Source organism: Amphiura filiformis, chromosome 20 (assembly GCF_039555335.1).
Source record: "Amphiura filiformis chromosome 20, Afil_fr2py, whole genome shotgun sequence".
NCBI lineage: Eukaryota > Metazoa > Echinodermata > Ophiuroidea > Amphilepidida > Amphiuridae > Amphiura > Amphiura filiformis.
Genome location: NC_092647.1, coordinates 1,391,560 through 1,401,468, shown reverse-complemented (window position 1 = coordinate 1,401,468; position 9,909 = coordinate 1,391,560). Strand labels below are relative to the sequence as shown.

Sequence of the window (9,909 nt, the reverse complement as noted above, 5' to 3'; positions counted from 1 at the left end):
GGTGAACTTAAGTCTGCACAAAAAGTAACGCAGCGGTTAAATAACTTCGGAACTAATAATTGTTTTCGTAATATTTCAACATACAAAGGATGGTTTATATTTACTCGCATTTTGATATCCCATTTGTTCAATGTCGTTCAATTTTAACATTACAGTGGTGCTTTTGAAGAAAACAGTTTGCATTTAAAAGATGCAGTTTACAGCAATCCATGGTTATTACGCAAGCATTGTGACACGTAAAACCCGCAATTATCTAAGCGCTGACTTCAAATCAATACAATTAGCTGCAACTTTTAAATTTAGAATTTTTAAAACACTGCTGTGTTGTTAATACTGAACGAATTTGGACGAATGGGGTATCAAAATGCGCGTAAATAAATCATCATTGTTTCTATGTTGAAATATTGTGAAAACAGTTATTACTTCTGAAGCTATAGGCGTATTTATAACAGCCTGCACAAAGTCTGCACAAAAAGTAACGCAGCTGTTATAAATACGCCTATAGCTTCAGAACTAATAATTGTTTTCACAATATTTTAACATAAACATGATAAAAAGAAGGATGATTTATTTATGCGCATTTTGATACCCAATTTGTCCAATTCTGTTCAATATTAACAATACAGCAGTGTTTTGAAATAAAATAAAAAAACCCGAATTTAAAAGTTGCAGCTATATTTGTATTGATTTGAAGTAAGCGCCAAGATAATGGCGGGCTTTACGTGCTACAGTGCTGGCCAGGGGGGGTGGGTCATACTTCTCTGGCAATTCCAGGGCAATCCGACGGCAACACCACGGGAACACGATTTGTTTTATGCGCATGTCTAGCGCATGCGCATTTTGAACAATTAGCGATATCAGCCGTTAAAAACAGCCTGTGATATTCAATCAGCTGATCGTAAATAACAATCCCGGAGTTGACAGCTTCAAACACACGGTTACAATCGAATCGTGACAATGGGAATTAAATCTTTACTCCCAAAATTCAAGAATATAGAAAATAAAGTTTCTGCCAGGGTTTCTGCCGCGGATTTGGGCGGTGAAGTGCAGGCATTGACGCAGGTACACTGCACAACCTGGAATTGATCCACGAAGTAAGTTAAGCTTAAGCTTATTAATTTAAATACTATGTAATGTAGATGGTATACCATCTACATGTAGTGAAATTTGTTATGATCATTTTAAATCGGGTGTGGTGCTGAATCCAGTTACAATTTTGTGGATCTTGTGGTTCTGTAATTATGATGTGAAAAGAGTTGAAAGTATAAAACGCAACAATAACATCTTCATAATTGACATATTTCTCAAGAACCACAATTATTTACAATACTATTCATATATTAAGAAATTATTTTAAGTGTGTGACTTGTATTCGGTGATGAAGGAAAGGATTAAGGGCTTATTTTTCATTAATCTCCTATTCTAAACCATGAAAATTGTCTTTTTATAGCTGCGTGACCAAAAAAGCATCCTGTACCGTTTTGGTTTTAATGTTACCTGGTCACATGAATGAAGTTAATTTTTAAGAATACATGACAAGCCGTTCCTATGCCAACCTGTCCTTGCGTCAACCTGCACCACATTTTTTGAAGGCAACTCGTCACTGACCAGTGACCAACCTGTCCCTTGCTTGCTGGAGGGAATAAAGCTTATTAAGGTAGTTGACTATATATATTGTCAAAGGACGGGTAGACTATATTGTCAAGGGCAGTACGTGGTGTACCATGTATTGGGGTCACTTGTCAGAGCGGGCAAAATCCTGGTGTGCGGTAGATTTACCCGGTCACAGGGTAGATTTTCTCAGGCAGAGGTGTAAAATAGGCTGATTTAGCATAATTTTTCAGGTTTTCCTTCCTGGTCAAAGCCATGGGGGGTAGAGTGACCCCTGCCACAGATACGCTATTGGTCAAGGGGTGGGTTGGGATAGGGACAAGTTGTATATCAACCAATTTTTACATCACTTTTATGCAATTATGGTTCTTACAGGTACCCCGCACGTCAATGATTTCTGCTAAGCAGTAGATGTGTTGGTTAGGCAAAATGTTACGCCTATAGTTGTTTTTGACGGGAAGATCGAGCTACAAGCAAAGCAGCACACAAAGGAAGAAAGAAAAGGGTATGTATTTAAAAAAAAATCAATCTGAAAAGATATGTGTTAATGTACATGTATGTGAAATGCTAACATTCACATATTTTGGGTATAATTGCGAATTTTAGGTTTGGCCACAAATTTTAAGATTTTTCCAAGACACCCATTTTTAAAGTATTCATTTTCCAAAAAAAAACATAAGTTTTCACAAAATTGAAAGAACCCATGGTGATCTGTAATACAATCCATGCAGAAAAAAGTACCGGTATAGAAAATAGACCATAGCAGAATGGTATTAAAACTGCATATCCGTCAATACATGCTTTTTCCATGGGAAATGAACTTTGCTGCTTGGATGATGTCACGATGAGGTTAGCATTTATTCCGTATTGAAAAGCGTGTACTGACGGATATGCAGTCGACCGCCCTCATCATGCGCATATTTTGGGGCTTTAGGGCGCCAGCCCCGGAGTCAAAGCAGGGGTGGCCAAATCGAAGGGGCAGCGGAAGAAGAAGGGTGCAAAAAGAATTTGTAAAGAAAAGGGCGGAAATTTTGAAAAATTGTACTATATATAAAATGTGTTGCTTTTGGGCGCTTAGCGCCTAGAAATCCTTTTTTTTTTTGTTCTTCACTTTTTCAAACGATCAGTAAAAAATTGGGGCAACCTTTTCGGGCTGCTGAGGAAGGCGGCAAAATTGAATTTTCTTCAGCCCCGGGTAGGGGCGCCACGCACGCCACTGCTCATAGGACTTAATTTTAACGAATTCAACTCTGCGCCGTGTAATTTAATTTTAAAAAATGCAAATTTGAACTTTTATGAAAATGCACACATTTGGGTAATATTATGGATAAATCACACAAATCAGGAATTTTGTGAAATTGATGCTAAAATTTGCTCTCAAAATCATACATTTTTCCGGTGCTTACCAATACAGTGTAGTTCGTAAATACAAATTAGGGCACCAAATCTGTGTGGGTACTTGTACTGTCTGTGTAATCATTGGGAATTTCAATATTTCTCTGTTTGTATTTGCTTGTTTTTTACGTCCAAGTACTAGATTTTCCTTGGGTAAAGCTCAACCTCACTTTTGTGAAATTAATCAACTAGAGGAGTTTATGCATGCATCTAATGTATTATGTACCTCAATTTTCCTCAAATTTTGATATTTAAATTTGCATTTCTTTCTTCATGTCATCAGGAGAAAAAGACAGGAGAAGGCCAGAGCCCTGCACCACCATGCCACACAAAATGAGTTTGCAAGTAAGTCTATGATGTATGACATGTACATTGTACGCGGGGGTATCCAACAGTTTTTGACATCACCCAGAAGTGAAAGAGCTATTTTGATGAAATTATGTCAGTGTAATCACTGGTCCTTATGTACATTATGGTTCAGAAATGGTCTCATAAGTATAAGTTTACTTTCTATCCAGATGGCACTAGGTGGGCAGTAGCTAGGCGCATAACCTGCAAGATGGTGAAAATTGAGGAACGTATTGCACTGTTGCTTTTTGAAAAAGGAATTTCCAAACTGGCTACATGTCCCTCACAGATTAGCCAAGAAGTGGACGTCCATCACTTATGGATGGCGCGGCCACAGTGAAGAAACTCAAGAAAGTGGAGGATCTTATCATGAAAAGGTAATGCGCCTACTGCCCATCTAGCACCACCTGGAAAGAAAGTAAACATACTTATGAGACCATTTTGAACCATAATGTACATAAGGACCAGTGATTACACTGACAAAATTTTATCAGTATAGCTCTTTCACTTCTGGGTGATGTCAAAACTTTTGGATACCCCTCGTACATGTATCATACAGTAAAATCGATTAAGGAACCGTTCACAAACACTTGTTGGGGGCCCTGATGCAAAAAAATTTCATCGTGAAAATTTTTCGGGCCCCTTTTTCAGATCTCAAAAATTTCAGGGCCCCCTTTTTGACATGAAAATTATGGGTCAACCCCATATACTCAATTTTCCCGGGAAAATTTGTGGTCAATTTTTTCAGAGCCCCTCTCCCCCTAGAAGGGTCAAAACTTTTAAGAGCCCCCCCTTTTTGCATCAGCCCTCCCAACAAGTGTTTGTGAACAGTCCCTAATGTAGATCCGTGATCATCCACCATGAATGGGCTGCAGTTTCAGCAAAGTTAGTTTTTGAATAGAAAGGAATTTGCCATGTACATTGTATTTTAGCCACTGATTTTTAGTTTACTACACATACTTAGGGACACAAACTCATTAAATAATCCAACCCAAAAAAACCTGCTGTATTGCTAACATTTCAACCCTTTTGTAGTGTGCAGCCATGTGACTGCAGGGTTAAGGATGTTGTGAAAAACCTGCATTATATTTAAATACAATTTTAAATCATCATTTTTTGATTTAAAATGCTAAATATGTAATTGTCCCATGCCAAGTAACTGTGATGTGGTAGGCAAATGTACATTGTATTTATTACGGCAAACCCTTGCTCATTCATTTGTGATTAAGCCAGTCTCCGGAAGAGAATATAGTTTCAGTCACAGTTTTGGTCACCTTACACCTTCAAATGTGCTCAAAATTTACACTGATGTAAGAAAAAAAGATTTCTTTAATTTAACTTCATGTGAGGAAAGTAGTTGTGAATTTGTTGATAATTTATTTTTCTGTGTGACCTCTTGTGGCTGTGGTGTACACCTCACACCTTTGTGCGGAGAATGTCAGTGGAAGTTGGAGCTACATGTAAGAAAGCGTGAGTACCGGTACCTCAAACTGCTTTGAAATGAATTTGAAATGTTGTTGCTAATAGTGGCATTTTCATAATCACTTGCACCATTTTGCTAATGTTTGCCACCAGCAGTAATTTGTCTCCCAGAATATCATTGTATCCCACGTATCATTTTCAATTTGCAGTAAAAACTTGTTCGATGTGAAACAATATTTTATTCTATTTCTTTTTAAATTAATAGGTTGGTGTGTGTGGTAAGGCAAAAGATTGACCAAGCCCTGGAAACTGATAACTCAGGCAACTGGTAGTCAGGAACCATTTTTGAGATCGAAAAGTTGCAATAAACATCGCTCATGCAGTCTGTGTACTGGTGTACTACAGTGCCATTTGTGGCAACAAGCAATCGACAAGTAACTTTTAGATTTTACATTCCAATTTAGAAATTAAATCTAAGCAGTGGACTGTGACAACAAGTGTTTTAGGATTAATATTATGAAGCTCAGTTACACTACCTGATTCATATTGGGCTGCCTGCACAGGTACACCATCGCTGAATTAGTCGGAGGTACATGTACTTGGCTTGTCCGGTGCAGTACCAGGTGAGTACCAGTTTAGAACCAGTGCAGTACCACTGCTGGTGGATCCTGTGCAGTGGCATAATTGGTGCTGTGTAGGTACTTTGTGTGTACCAGTCTGCAGATGGCCAAAATAGGAATCTTGTAGTGATAGATTGGATAGACAGCTGAGAACATCATGCTTGTAAGCTTTTAGGCTTTGGGTTGAGCCTTTTGTTTGAGCCTGGCCTATCAGGGCCCGAGCTTGCGTCTGCCGGACCGACTGGTTATTAAAATAAACCTGCAGGGTGTCACTCCCATTGTGGCCTGTACACCTCCCGCAATAATCAACTTTTGAAATGCACCCTAAACAAGGATTTAACCCTTGGCTAAAAACGATACCCTAAACAGATATCACACGCCTGTTTTCACACCCTAAACATATACAGGGATTTTGTTCCTTGCATCAAATTTCATACCCTAAATTTCATTTCCACGTATTAGCAATTGCAATTTTGCTACCCTTTTTTCCAATTTTTCATGTTTTAACACCTTAAACACGATACACACGTGTCGTGCCTACCTAAAAAACTACCCCACGCATTTTTTATTATCGCGGATGGTGTACATGCCACAATGGGAGTGACCCCTGGGAAATAAACAAATTTGTTCTTGGTTAAAAAAACACAAGAGCAGTCATATCATGATTTAACCTAAGTAGTCCTCCATCCCCAATTAGTGCCCCACACTGAACTCTTTTGACTCAAAGGTGCAACTAACCCCATTCGCCCATACACTCAATTTATTTCTATTATGTTCTCAGAATCTTCCTTCCTATACTTTGTACAGAGTTAAAGAGTCCAATATAATCCAACACTTGGACTCAAAACTTGGACTGTGTTGGATAGGCTCACTTTTCCCCCCAAAATTGTTTTCCACAATTTTTTGACCAAAACTCATTTTTGACCAAAAATCACATTTTGACCAAAAACCACATTTTTTACCAAAAATCACATTTTTTACCAAAAGTCATGTTTTTGACCAAAAAAGATTCTGAAAACATAATGATAAAATTGGATATTTTTTCACCCAATGCAAAATTTATTGGTCTCGCTATGAGTTAAAAATATTGGACTTGACTTCGTCTCCTCCAATATTTTAAAACTCATAGCTTGACCAATAAATTTGTGTATTGGGTTCAAACCATCCAATTTTATATCATTATTGTCAAGGAAATGCAAGTATTTTGAAACACTCCCAGCTAACTCAGTCATGTGGCAATATATGGCCTTGCGATCAGCAAACTGAGCTAGTTCTTCATGAAATGAAGATTTTGAATTATGATCACCATGAACACAAGCTATTGCCAAAAAAATGGGGAAAAATGCAAATGGACATTAAAGATGAGAGAAGAATGACTACAATCTCAAGACTTAGTAGAACCATGCCATATAAAAATAACATTTTATTAAACCTCTTTACATGGTATCTGAAGATTTACTTTACATTATTGAAGGCAAATTTGGTAACTTTTAACACAATCACTGGCAGATGATGTTAACAATCATGACTTTGTATGTGTAAAAATGAAAAGAATAATAAATTAAAAGCATAATCATTTGCTTTGCTTGAATTTATTTCAGTGTTGCATTTGAGTAGGAATAGAAATACATGTAAGATGGGTAAATATCATAAACAATGGTATCAGACTCCGCATAGTTCAGTTGCAGAGAAGATGGTTTGCCATTTTTTTTCTTTGCTGATTATTGCTGTATGGAAGTATGGTTGGTTGACAACCTTATGAAATTTGAAAATTCCAGTCAAGAGATGCATAATTTGACCTACTTGGGGCTTTCATTCCAGTTTTATGTGTTTGAGCCAAAAGGACCAAGGTTAAATGTTACGCACCATCAATGATCAAATAGAAGTAATCAGTGGCATAGCATAGGTCATCATATTGGGGGTAATTAAAGCATCTGTGTCTGATAGTGATTGAGGGGCACAATCCATTTTCCGCAATTTTCCAATTGGATTTTCTAAACTTTGCAATCGATGGGGGGCATGTGCCCTGCGTCTCTATGATGCTACATGGTTGCAACATGGATTCACTGTGATCATATGCTCCAAGAGCACCATCACCATTACTGCATAGCTGGAAATTTTTACTAGGTTTTTATTTTTGCAGGTGGTTCTACACCCCTTGATAAATTTGTGACTATAAATAATAATACACTGGTAACAAAAGCTATGTATATTATAGGGGCAAGGAATCCAGATACTATACTGGAATTTCAGTGACTCAAGACAAGTGGTACGTTATTTATGATAAGAAAAGAGGTACCGCTAGAATGTACCCCATTTATATAATGAACCACCTGTCTTGAATCACTGAAATTGCAGTGAAGTAATTGGATTCCTTGCCTCTATAATATACACAACTTTTATTACCAGTGTGTAGTTATTTTTTGAGAAAATGCAAAATTAGTCACAAAATTTATCAGGGGTGTAGTATGTACCACCTTAAAGAGGAAGCCCCGCCAGAGTAGTTCTTCCGGGTGAATCAAACCTCCAGGGAGTGAAATGTCTTTGATCATGTTAAGAAAATATTGCCAAACAAATGACCCTGGCATAGTATAAATATGCATTAGTTAAGTCACTTGTAAATTGTCACTAACTAATTTGATAACCAGGCAGGTTTGGTTCATCCCAGAAGGACTGCTCTGGCTGGGTTTCCTCTTTAATTTCAGAATGGTAAATTTTATAGCTTTATAACTGCTGTGAATGCAAGAAACTATACACTATACACCTATTGAGGTGCAATTTTCAAATTGTTATCCAGACCATGTGGGTCAATTTTCAAAATTAAAAAAACAAATTTGGCAGATGCTTTAAGGGGGTACTACACCCATGTGGTAAATTTGTGACTATTTTTGCATTTTTCTCAAAACATAATAACACACTGGTAACAAAAGTTATGTATATTATTGGGGCAAGGAATCCAATTACTACACTGACATTTCAGTGACTCAGGACAAGCGGTTTAGTATATGATAGGAAGCGAGGTACATCCTAGTGGTACCTTATTTCTTATCATAAATAACAAACCGCTTGTCTTGGGTCACTGAAATTCCAGTGCAGTAATTGGATTCCTTGCCCTATAATATACATAACTTTTGTTACCACTGTGTTATTAGTTTGTGAGAAAATGCAAAAATAGACACAAATTTATCGAGGGTGTAGTACCCCTTAATACCACGCAACATCATACTCTATTCTGATCATATTTGTTGTGCCATTATATATTAAATTTTCTGACTGCACAGCTCTTTCAAAGACCCTGTATCATATCAATGTCCTGTATTATAATCTTGGCAGGCAGTTGGTGCATTATTCAGTTGTTTATGTAATTATTGGAGTAATTCTGGAGCTCTTTACCATAGTTTTGTTCTCCAGGAGCACAATCATTGCCGTAAATATTTTTGTTCACAAATAATTATTGTGCAGATCTAACCTTTAGTTTATTATTGGAGTTCATCAAACAGTGAAACAGTGCAATGTCTCATAAATTAGTCGCAAAGTTAGCCAGACTTGGACATAATGCCATTAACTACTAACAATTAAGTATTTCATTCAACTATGCTGATTTTTTCCCCAACTGCTGAATGCTGGTACTTAAATCCAAACGACTAATCATGTTATAGTGCTATGTGAGAAGTTTGCGCCAAATCCGTAGGATGAAAAATCCATTGAGCTCCATTGAATAACCACCAAGAATAGTTCCCGTTGTTGATTCAAAAATCAATGGTTTCCTATGTCCATGGTATAGCCATCACAAGGTCCATTTTCCAAACCATCATGCATGCTTCCTGTAAAAAACAGAAGACAATAATAACAATAATTTTAAATTAAAAAGAAAAGCTTTTTACATGTACTTGCTTTAAATAGCCTCTGGATGATCAATTAAGTTGAGATAATACATTATCATCTTGACATTATTACTATTATCTCCATATATTTAACTTCAAAAATATATATTGAGATAATTTATCATAAGAGCTATTTATCATCACCATATATTTATCTTGAGATGATTTTATATAATTTATTAGTTCCAGAAAAAGTTTTTGAGATGATGTATTCTCTTGAGATAATTTGTTATCTTGAGATTTATTAATAAAACTTATCTCAAGATAATTTCTTGAGACACTTATCTATAAAAGATAACAAATTAGAGTCTTGAAATAATAAATGTATTTTTTTGAGTGACTTATCAATTATCTCAAGATAATTTATCATCATGAAATATTTATCTCTGGACAAAAAGATATATAGAGAGAGGTTTTTTATGGAGATATTTATCTTGAGATACAGCAATTCATTATTTCCATTTATCTAAAGATAATTGTCTCAGGTTAATGGATTATCTCAGAATGATTAATTATCTCGGGATAATTGATTATCTCAGGGGAAATTAATCATCTAGAGATTATCAAGATAATTTACTAATCAAGATAATTTATGATCTCCAGATAAATAACATCTTGAGATAATGTAT

The 9,909-nt window shown here is 36.3% G+C and overlaps 1 long non-coding RNA gene across 1 annotated transcript; it reads left to right on the top strand.

Moving 5' to 3' along the window:
* Positions 1 to 2,067: 2,067 nt before the first annotated feature.
* Positions 2,068 to 5,147, top strand: LOC140142629 (uncharacterized). Its single transcript, XR_011857546.1, has 3 exons — positions 2,068 to 2,116; positions 3,290 to 3,351; positions 5,042 to 5,147. It is a non-coding gene; the product is annotated as an uncharacterized lncRNA (long non-coding RNA).
* Positions 5,148 to 9,909: the final 4,762 nt, after the last annotated feature.